The following is a 12,480-nucleotide window of genomic DNA, read 5'->3' on the forward strand; positions in this document are numbered from 1 at the left end:
AATTTCTCTGATTAATATCTATCACAATAAAATATAAAACTTAATTAATTTTATTATGCAGTTTACTACCCATAGTAATCCACGACTACCATGATTTTCAGGGTAAATTCTAAGAGAAAATTCTCTCTGTGAGGTCTCTAAAAATTTGCGCTTTTCTTTTAATTAATATAAATTTAAGAAATTATATTTTTATGAAAATCGCCCTTCTCTGATCTCAGGTCGACATAAATCATCGGTGTATCGATAGCGAACTTTACTGCACATCTATGGCATCCCCCGTGTTCCCTTTATCTCGTTATACGGTTAGTATCTGCACGCGTCCCACTTTCGTAAACGATAACCGATAAACGCTCCGACAATTTTACGCCGCTGGCGCAAACTATTTTCCGAAGCGGTGTTAAAAAGCCAGTTTTTAATTAAAAAAAAAGTGGGTCACGAAATAATATCGTGTTGCTAAATTAAAACGGCAAATATACTGCGTTCCTACGTCTGTCCTTCTCGTCTGATTCACGTTGCAAAGTGCATTTTCTCTAACGCGAGGGTTGTTTATGCGAGAAACATGTTTGCACTTAATTTTGTATTTCTCTTTGTTTTTCTCTCATTAAAATACATTTATACATATTTTTTTCAAGTTTATACATTTGAGAAATTTCCCTACATCTCTCTCTGAAAAGTATTAATTAAAACTTTAGGAGAGCAACGTGTTCACACATTGTGTGTAAACATTCGCCCAACAAAATTTTCTTCGGTCGACGATTTCTGGGTCAGTTTATCGAAGTCGCCGCATCCCAGATGATACGCTTTGAGATCGACGGGGGTTGACGAGGACGAAACAATTTAGCAAACTTCATTACGTTCGTCGAGCGAATTCCACTTTTTTTTTCTGATACGCGGTATGCATGTACAGGATGCTCGTACATGAATCCATCGTGGAAAATCGATTATCCGGCCCGACACATTAATCGTCCTTACTTGACTCATCCGGCGCGGCGTAGACCCTTTGCCATCGAGCGAGGAAAAAAGTGTACTTGTGTACCTTCGACGGCTATTCCGGGAGGGAAAAAATCTCCCCGCAATCGCGCGAGAGAAAAAAGTAACATTTATCTGCGTTATGAAAGCTTATCCGATACGTGTATATGTGTGTGCGTTATTTGCTATATATGAATTTTTCAAATCAGGAAGCACTGAGTCCTGCAAATATTTACGTTGAGTTGCTGCGAGAGATTTCTCGACAAAGTGAGAGAGAGGGAGGCCCTGATTCTTTTCTTCTACACGAAAATGTTATAATTGAAAATATAATTTTATATTTAGTTTGTAAAAATATAATTTTAATTAATGTTATCGTAAAAATATAATTTATAATTTTTATAATCGTGGAACATATTAACAGATAAGAGAAATCACAATATTTTTACTCAATATTATATTTTAGCAATATTGTAATTATTCAAATATTTTAATGCACAAGTAAATGTGTAATTTAACAATTTTACAAAAGGAAATATTTTTATATAGTAATAAATATCCTATAATATCGTCATATTCCAGCTTTATAATATTAATAAATTTGTATTGCAAAAATTTATATTTTTTCCGCGTATACACATACTTTGTATTTATATTTAATCGAGAAATATATCTCCATATAAATGGCCATCGATTGCTGGAGAGAGAGCAGACAAAGCATGAAGAGAGGAAAATTTCAAAGTCCTGATAAAGGGGCTCCAGAGTCCATTATCAGTCGCTATTATCACACTTGCCGGCATATATACATACATATATACATATTGGGACCATTATCGCCTCGAGGAAAATCTACCAAATCAGAAGTCGCCCGTCATTATTAGCCGCGCGCGTTAATTATCCCTTTAGTTCGCAGCGAACAAAACCGATACCGTCGTCGATAACCGCTCCGAGTTCGGTTGCATCACTCTCTTCCGGGTCACCGGCTGCATCGGAATCATCCCACGGTAACCTCGACCGCCTCCTACGTGGCGATAATCAAGCATTTAATTAGGCGCAGTGCCGTCGAAGGAAGGGGCGGGGACGAAGGGGATGCAGGGGGAAGTGATGCGAACAGAGGGAAGACGCGAAGGCAATTCAAGCGCTGACGCAATGCGGTCGGTCCTGGATCGAGCCGTAATCACGGATTGTTAATTAGTGTGGAAACACGCCGGTGGCCTTCGTTACCGGGGCGTAACGTGACGAAGGGGAGAGAAGAAGGGGGAGGAAAGAAGAGCCGAGTCAATCAGCCGATCCCGCTACCACTCGACGATGAAACGCGGTCGGTTTTACCATCGCGATATGAAAGAAATCGCTACCAACAGATTCCGTCTGGAATATAAGAGATACCGTCACAAATTACTCTCAAATTTTGAACGCTCGATGTGTAAAAGATATAATTATGTAACGCGATTGTTCGCAAATTTGTAGGTTTTAATTACACGTTGAAATCACATTTAAAAGTGAAATGCTTCTTCTTGTACAAACAAGGATTAGCTCTTTCGCTTAATAATATTTTTACATTAATTCTACTTAAAAAAAAATAGATTATACATATATATATATATATATATATATATATATATATATTATTTTTGATAATAACTTTTTCTTGTATTTTTTCATCTTTTCATTAATTTATTTTGTCTTTTTTCTTTAAATTGCGTATAGATCCAGACAGTAATCAAGATACGAAGTGCTCATCGTCGTACCGGTCTTAGCTCATTACGTTGTCCTTGGGGATAAAACGCACTGATTTTTCGGGACAAAGGAGACGCGAACTTTGTGCGGAGTTAATATCCCGGGGAATAATTCTACCGTATAATAATCGTCATGGTCGCCAATTAATAACAGAGAGACTATACCGATTGATCTTTATCAGACGGGGATAATCTCTTGAGCATATATTAAACTTCGATAATTCTGTTCGTAAAAGAATAGTGACTCTAATTTATCGGAAATAAATCAGCAGGTAAAAATTATTATCACAACTATATTATACAGCCATATATTCACTGATGTTTAGAATTAAAAAAAATATATATTTAGACATGGCAGAGAAGATTTTTCAATTCTTTCGAGTATCTCTCGTTAGCTCCGAGCACCTTTTAAAGAAAGATGTTATGGCAGAAAGGAGAAAAGCAGCGTGTCGCGAATGACGCGTCATAGATCACCAAGTTTTTCAGGCTAAATCACCCGTTCGCTCGGCGATCACGTAGCCAAGCAGGTCGGGAAAGTATCCGCGAAAGTATCCAAAAGACGCGGCTGGAAGACGTCTGACGGATTAGGACGTCTCTTTGACGTTCTTCGGACCGTTGGTTCGGAGCCTCCGAATGACAAACCGTCGTCGTTTATCTTTCCGAAGCCCCGTGGCGGAAAATGCCACGGAACGGTCGGCGAAGAATTCCTCCTTGGACAAATAGTAATGGCGTCGACGACGGCGAGCTCGTTAAACGCCCGTTTTTCAGACTCATCCCGCCCGGTTTCGGACAGACAGACACGGCTTCGCGATCAGCGAAGCGGGGTTTAATATGCCGTCTGTATACTTTCGCAAAGTTCGCGCAACACAACAACAAAGGGTTCCTATTCCCTTCCCTCCTTCTGATCCGCCATTTAGCCGGAATGCCGCGTCTCGTCATGCGCGATTACAATTGGCAAAAGCTCCTAAAAACGTTTCTTATTTTTGACAAGTAACGACACAACTCCCGATACAAAGTGTACCGAGGGTGCTTATTATATTGTCGTTTACATATTTTATATATTGAATATATTTTTTATATTATTGAATAGAGAGATATATTTCACCTATTTTTTATATTGAATCGATTATACAACACATGCATTAATCTTTCGTGACTGACAGCCAGGACAACAACTTCCCGCGTGAGGTATCAATTTTTTTCGATCATGAGGTATCAATATCAATTCTGACCGTGCGTCATTAATCATACAGTCGGTGAAGTATCGAAGCTTTTCGGCGAAGAATTGAAATAGGAATGTTATCACGTCCCTGTCACATACATTCCGTCAGAAATCATTTCCGAAATATATTTGGCGATTTGTGTACTTGATCAAAATTTGCTCGCGTAAGGAAATATATGTCTTATTTTAAAATGTATACAAATATATTTGTATAAGTGTATAAAATATACGCGCGACTATTTTGAGACATTTTAAGTTTCCTTGGGCAGAGAGATTTTTCAAGGGTCATCGCTGTCTGTTTCTTCGCAATTCGCGCAATTTTCGCTACCAAAAGCGAAAGCCATAAGCTGGCTTATCTCCGTCGTGTTGTTCCGTTCGTCGAAGATTTTCTCGAGATGTCTCATGACATCCATTACATCGCGCGAATGATTCGAGCACTTGGTCAGACGTTTGTCGCGGAGCCGCCGCTTTCTCTTTCTCTTCAAAGTTGAAATCTTATCTGAGAATCGACCATGCGCTATTAAACGGCGCTCTGTCGAGATATCTTTCGAAAGTACAACATTACCCGACGAAATCAATACTTTCCTAGAGTCCTCGCGAGTCGGTAAACATTGGAGACGACCTACACGCATGTGAGAGAGCTAGGACAGTTTCCGGGGACGTGTCGCGAATGCGAAAAAAATCTCGGAGAGAAAATTTGCATACCGTCTCGAACGAGTGTATCTTTCAAATTACTATTACTCCGGAAATCCTTATCGCAGTTTTTATTTTCGAGACGATAAATACAGCGGATACGAGGAGAGAAACAAGAGAGGAACGATTGCTCGATTCTCATCGTCGAGAGGACTCTGGAAAATGCCGGGATCTGCATCTCAATCTGTGTGTTTAGAGACTCTCTCTCCGTTCCTTCACCGCGAGAAAAGGTCGAGAGTTTGCGCTGCTCGAGCAACCTCTTCTCTCCGTGTCGTAAGAAAGACCTCATCGACCGACCGGAATCCTTGCCTTCTACGAGGCACTGGCAACTATAAAGACGAGGACGACCCTAGCACGAGTGACGGTGGATAATCTATAGCTGCCAGGTGTATCGATTATCCTGTGACCCGATTCGGATATCGAGTTCCTGGGTCGGGATATAGGATTCCCACCGCTGCACGCATCTGTACGCGTGCGCCGTCAGACATGGACTGTTCCACGTGCAAGGGTGGATCCTGGGAAATCGCATCGCTTCCGCCACGTTTCTCTCCCGAAACACGTAGGTATGTGTTTCGAAGAAGAGAACTCTTTCGACGCGGTTAAAAAAACGATTTTTCTATATAATTTTGCGTTTCATAGAATCAATATATTCTGAACATTTATTTCTATATTTTTATCAAATTTATATATGTAATATACACGGAGAGAATTTTCTCTTAGAATTTACCCTGAGAATCATGGTAATCGTGGGACAATATGGTATGGAAAGAATTTTATGAGAATTTCTCTGATTAATATTTATCACAATAAAAATAATAATATCTATCACAATAAAATATAAAACATGTAGATTTATTATTTTCATTGTGATAAATATTAATCAGAGAAATTCTCATAAAATTCTTTCCATACCATATTGTCCCACGATTACCATAATTTTCAGGGTAAATTCTAAGAGAAAATTCTCTCTATGCATATTTAATCTTTATTATATTTAATTTATTATCTTTAATATATTTAATTTTCTGCATGAAAATAATCTTGACAGTTTCCTATTGTAGGACCTTTTCAAGTTAGATTTCGAAATCATCGAAGCATTTAATGTAAATATTTTTGCGCGATTCTAAAAACACAGAGATCACGTTCTACTAATGTTTTGTTAAATATAAAAACTTTCTCCGCTCGAGGGTTTTTTGTTGTTTTCATGTTTTATGTATCATTTTTATCTCTATATTTGTTGTCACTGTATTCTATTTCTCTTCCTCCCTTCCCCTCCTGTCTTTTTCTCTCTCACTGTTCTATTTATATGCTAGAAGTATAACTAAACATTTTGCTACGTAAAAAATTTTTGTATTTTAAAACATTATTATTATTAATATAGTGCATAAAAATTTCCTAGTTTAATTACATTTGTATGTATGAACGATCCCGCTAATTGCAATTCGTTAAAAATGTCTCGGCGTTTTTAATTGCGCGAGACTCTCACATCAAGCCGTAAATTCATTTCGTATTAATTTGCGCTTTACGAAGGAGCATAAATTCTTGCCACGAAGACCGAATGCCTATATTTCACGATCTGCGTATTTTTTACTGAGAGATCGTGTCAATGTACGAATATATCAGTTCAATAAAATTGTATTTTTTTAATGAGCTAAATAAATGAGCATTTAAGAGGAGAGCCTGATCGAAATTTCTACATTTTTCCCTAAATTTATATTGAATATAAAGCGATCATTTTGTATAATAACTAAAAAACTTGATCTATTTTCTCTTCTTATTTTTCGTTTATTTGCGGCGTTTTTTTTTCAATTCTTTTTTTAGTAAATTGCCACGAAGGCAGGACAGAAAGCAGACACGTGACGTATCGAATAAGCTGTAACATCGTGGAGGGTTAACGACTTTCCGCGAACCGTCTACGAATTAATGGCCTTCGATCGACGGCATTTTATGGCGCCGAGACAATGTTGCCCGCCCAGATGATAACCCATTTGACCCAGACTATCCGACGTTTAAGGTTTAGCCGACAATCCCCTTGCGAGGAGGACCCCCAATGCACCCTGTCTCGTAGGGTCTCGAGGACTTCAGGACTCCGCACGTGACGATATCGCGAGGAAAGAGAGGATGGGGAAAGAGAGAGTCTTCTACCATCGGGGGTGTCGTTGCGTATTTATGGCGGCGCGACTGTCCAATAATGGCTCGCAACTCATCTCGTATTCCACGCCACGTTTCCAGCGACGGTCACGCGATGACCCGACTCATCGTCGTCGCGAACCTAATCCCTATTTCCTCTTCCTCCCTCCGCGTGATATAATTTCGCATCTAAAATTCGCTAAAGTTGACACGTTTGCGCTCGTGCGACATCGTTCTCCTGCTCTTGAAGAGAAGGTGGTGAACGTATATCGGAGGCGAGATACCTGGCTCTCCTCTGAATTTTTCACGCGACCGTAATATTCCAAGATATTTGAACGGCGAACGTTATCCTTCCATTTCGCCCGACGTTCACTACGGGTGCTCTAACATAAACGAGGATCAAAAAAGGAACTTGCCTTGAGAGAAATTAAAATTCAAACTGTCGAAATTTTGCTTTTTATTCGTTCACATCGTTCAAGAAATATTTATGCATTTTATCATTTTGCGCTTTGATAATTAACCCTTTGTCAGCAATCATTTTTCTTTACTAATGTGTGTGCCATCAGCAAACTGGATCTTTTAAGTTCACTCTACATTATTTTTGTGTTCTAGACTTTCAAAAAATCCAAAAAAAATTTGGATATGAATATCCAATATAGATATTAAATCCAATTGTTTATACAAAGCGAAATTTGAACAGCAATTTGAAAAAAAAATGAAAATTTGCTTTTGCCTTAAAAGATCCTGATGGAGGATTTAATTTAATAATAAACGGTAATTAATTTTTTCAAACAAGTTTACCATATACATATTCGAAAACAATAATTCATAATTTTATTAAAAATTAAAAATTTAATTTTCGTACCCATTGTTTTTCTTTTATTTCCTATCCTACATATATTGATAAAAAAGTTTATATCCACACACGTAAACCAAAACGGCGTTAAATTGATGTTTACAGTAGCAGATATTAAAGTGATTTACGTGTCAAGCGCTCGTTTCTCTATTCCACGTAATTAAAGAAAAAGTAATTTCCTCGGAGAGTCGCTATGAAATCCAGCTGTCGCGATCAAAAGATACGCTCGCGCGATATGGAAGGCGAAATTACGACTGTTTTCTTTATTTTTTTCAAGCCACTGGACACACAAGAACGGACGATGACGATATCATTATCTATGCGCGCCAAGGCGGTCCAGAAAGAGATGTCTAATTAGCTCGGAGGCTGCGTCATACATGGAATTTCGCCCGACGACGCAAATTAGAAGTCGCCCATCGGCGACCGCTGAACTCTCTCCATACGTTGTATGCGACATGCACAGCGGCATTCGCTTCCGTCCGGTATAATAATCCATACCCGCGTGTCGCGTATGCGGAAACACGGCGTTTTGCCCGCACGCGACACGCCGGCGGCTATTAAATTAGCGCGAAACGTTATCTCTCTCGTTGAAAAACGGGAGAGGCGTCGCCGCGTCTCTCTCTCGCGAAATATTATTACGCGATCGAGATGATGACTAATTATTACAGACTAATTATATCGTCAACTCTAGCAGATTAGTTTCGCCCCCGATCTCTCTACGGGATTTCGCGGAATTAATCCGTCCCCCAGTAATTCCGCGTAACGATACTCTTGGATTCTGCAATGGCATACATATATGTATGTATACTACGTGTGTGTAGCACTGCTACGCATAAAAGCGGAATTGTAAGCGGAATAAAGTGATTAAGTAATATAAGAAAATTTAATAAAAAAATATATAATAAAAATATGCAAGATGAGGCATCGAACTTTATGACCTAAATTATTTCCGTTATGCATGCAGTTATTGAAAAAAGTTCTCAACAAAAGTTGCACAGTTTTAGAGAGGAAATATTGTATATAGTGCTTGTATATAACAGGTTTCTTACAGTTTATGCGTTTGATATATTTTAACATTATCTCCTTTTTTTAATGAGATTATATTTTTTTCTGTAATAAATCGATTCTTTGCATCACACATTTTTATGAGAGTATTAAAATAGAATTATTAAAAAATTCATATTTTATGATATATTTTATAATTTATGTTGTGACACAAAAGCAAGTGTATAATATTTTATAAAATATTAAATTTTTCAATAATTTTACTTTAATATTTTATACAAGGAAACGACGAGTTAAATTTAATTGTTATAAAAAATGCATAATTACATTTAAGAACAGATATGCAGTTGAATTTTGCAATACTGCATTTGTATAAAAATAGAATCATGAATTGATTATATTCATTATATTCTTTGTGAAGAATTTAGCAAGTACTTTAATAGACTTTACACGATTTTACAGCATTTTATGCCATTATACGTAAACTAAATTATGAAATACTTCATAAACTATTGATAATTCTACCTTTATACTTTTATAAAATAACATAAAAAGAGAAGAAAAGATTTACGTAAAAGAATAATTAAAAAAAATGAAAATAATGTTAAAATATAAATAACACATATTAAAAAAATCTGTTTTCTCCTTGAAACTGTGAAACTTTTGTTGAAAGCTTTTTTTCAATAACTGCAACCAAAGATAATTTAGGTTATAAAGTTAAGTGCTCTATTCTAGTGTGTATGTGTGCACAAATATGTATGTTACGTGTAGAAAATTATTCGGATACAGTTCGATAGTCCGATATTTTCAATCAACTAGAAATAGAAACTGATTGAGAATTCCGTCCGCTTTTGAAGGCAATGACGAAAATTGGTCGGCGATTTTTGGACAGCGATACAAAACTAACTACGCGTAGCGGAAATTCGAGCACATATATATATAATATATACATATATATGTATGTGGATCATCGTTATCCATTGATTTAACGATTTCAACTCCAGCTCCGGCATCGAGGATCAAATTAAACTGCTTTCGCACAGTTTACGGTATCAAAGTTTTTTAGCACACCCTGAGTTTCTGCGCTCTTTCGTTCGTTACTCATAAATCTGTTGCAAAATATAATTCCCCGATTTCGTTCGAGACTCAAACTGTAAAAAAGTACATTCTTTCTTCTTCAGCTGTCGTTCTTTGGCCCAGTTATATACCAAGGGGAAACGTCGCGACGACATCGGACGGAAGGAAAGAGAGAGAGAGAGAGAGAGAGAGAGAGAGAGAAAGGGGTAGGGGGTGAGTTTCAGTCGCCATCTCCGGGAGTCCCGTCGGGACGGGAAGCGACCGTCAATAGAATCTGCTGGCAATCGCGAATTAATTCTCGAGAACCGCGTTTCGATCTTTCCCTCGACGGGGGGCGGATCTCCTCCTCCTCCCTCTTCCTCCACATTCTTCGATAAGATAAAAAAATCAACCCCCTCGACGCCGTTCTATCTTCCGCTACGTTCCCCTCTTACGTTTCGCTCGAACGATCTCGTTGTGAACGTATATATAATAGCGTCTGTAGCGGAGTTTAATCAAGTAATGATAAAAATTGACCGCGATATCGGTTGGAATCGGTTTCTCGAGGGTTCTTTCTTCTCCTGACAGGCTGCGAATAACGGATCGTTTCAAAGATCTGTCGAAGCCGAATAGCCAAAGGAAAAGCGGAAGGAAAAGCCTAACAGGATCTCGTGATCTTTAACAAAGAAATTGAAGGGAGACTGTTTCAAGATATGAAATGAATTAAAATAAAAATCTCCATCATCCACAGATTCCAATAAATAAATTTCGACGAATTATCGCATCTACATATAACAGGGGGATGAGAGAAAAAAAGGGGACGGTTTTCTTTCCTCTCTTTTTTTTCTTGGATTCATGTCCCTGGACTTTTATCGCATCGTATTTGCCTAATGTATCTCTTCGACAAAATTCGGGATAAACTTACGACGACGACGACGACGACTAGCAGATAACGCGTTTCCAATTGACATCCTCGGCAATCGAGGAGCTTTTTGCCGAATATCGTTAACGAGTATGACGCAGACATATACCTACATGCGGCGGGATAAACCGAGAGAACTCGGTATCGATATTCATCGTCGATCGACTCCAATTTCCATAACGACATGATATACACATAGGAGGGAATAAGCGCGGAAGAGAGAATCGAGTCTTCGCTTCTATATACACCGGTAATATTTTTTTTTTATTTCATTTCTCTAACAACTTTCCGCCCCCTCTATATGCGACCTACTGCGCGCATTCGCGAGTTCATTTCGCGGGGGGCGAGGAACGGGGGAGGGGGCTCTCCGCGAGAGAACGAGATCCTTTATAAAAATCCAATAACAGGTAACCCAGATATCGACTGCGCTATCCGAGCCATCGTGTCCGATTGCGCTCATTTTTTTTCTGTCCTCTCTCCGCAAACGCGGGTAATAAAAAAAGTAAACTACCGAGCTTTAAAGATACTCTCCGCGCGCGCGTCTGGCTCCCCGGCGTATTTTCTGCTTATCCATAATTCGTATCGCATCGAGGATGCAAACCATTTTCCGGGTTGCTCCTCTGACCAGCGAGAGAACAGAGAGACCTTTATATTCTCTCCCGCCCGCGAGAAAATACATAGCCGTAAAAGAGACACGTTCAAGAAGAAATGGATTCGATTCTTCGCGGTTCTCCAAAATTTTCGTCCTTCAAAAAGAAGTCCCGTTATTGTATGTTTTTTTTCGCACGACATATTTTCATGGGGAAGGGGGGCAAACACGTTATTTATTATTCCCATAATTTCGGTTTTTTTTCTGGCTGCGTTACAAAAACACCGAGATGAATAACAACTAAAAATTCGAAAAATATATTTAAATTTTCGTAGCATGTTATTTTTTTAAGAGAGAATATCCGCACTCTTTCTGGCGCATTTTACCGTATATAACTCTGTTTAATATAACACCAGTCACGTATCGCGAAAAGTACCGCGTAGCCCATATCGGGTGTGTTAACCTATTTAGGCAAAGTAAATAGCGGAGAGAGGAATCGTGTCACCGTCGTTTACGGTAGCCGCGCTCTCCTCGGACGTTTTCAGAGGGATCCAGAGGCCCGGAGGCCTGTGTCAACTGTGAACCGGCGTCGAACGATCCTCGTTCAATCAAGGCGCGTAAAAATCATTAGTAGGGCGAATCCCCGAAAGTGAGTTTCGTGCCTGCGACGCTAATCCGTAGGATTAAATTAATCAATCGCCCGATTTGCCGATCCGGGACTGGGAGCGCTTCGTTGAATTGGGAGCGTCAATATTACACAGAGTCGAACACACACATATACACTCTCTCTTTCTCTCTCGCCATTCTTCTCTTTCACCGGTGAGCATTATTATCACGGTTCAGTCGAGGCGGAATTTCCTTGTAATTAGTATTGTTTACGCACGACGTTGCGAGAGCGCGACGTTCTCCGTTAATCAAATTCAACTTCATCAACTGGAAATTCAGCCGCGCGCGGCACTGTGTCACCGATCTCGTGTTAGTTCCTCTCTTCCGTCCCTTTTCTCCTCTACTGTTAGTTAACTGTCAGTCTGTTATATGTACTAGTTGGAACAACCTTCTCTGTGGAGAGAGAGCCTATCGCTATATATCGTCGCTTCAACAAGGATCCCTTCCAAGATTCGGTTCGTTAACTCGATCGCGAACGTTTAATATCGATTCAACGAGATAGAGAGTTTATGCAAATATCCCTATAATATAGAACGAAGACGTCAGGAAGATATACAAGATATAATAAAAGCAATGATATACGTCAAAATGATCATGTTAATTTAATAGAGTTTTCAGCTACGACTATGTTTCGCAATT

At 38.9% G+C, this 12,480-nt stretch overlaps 1 protein-coding gene across 4 annotated transcripts in view; it reads right to left on the bottom strand.

Annotated features, from left to right (window-relative positions):
- Positions 1-12,480, bottom strand: part of LOC145938765 (uncharacterized) — a 197,174-nt gene that overhangs the window by 53,108 nt on the left and 131,586 nt on the right. The gene's annotated exons all lie outside the window — the stretch shown is intronic.

Source organism: Prenolepis imparis, unplaced genomic scaffold (genome assembly GCF_030444845.1).
Source record: "Prenolepis imparis isolate NDT839.2.m4 unplaced genomic scaffold, iyPreImpa1.0 SCAF_7, whole genome shotgun sequence".
Taxonomy (NCBI): Eukaryota; Metazoa; Arthropoda; class Insecta; order Hymenoptera; family Formicidae; genus Prenolepis; species Prenolepis imparis.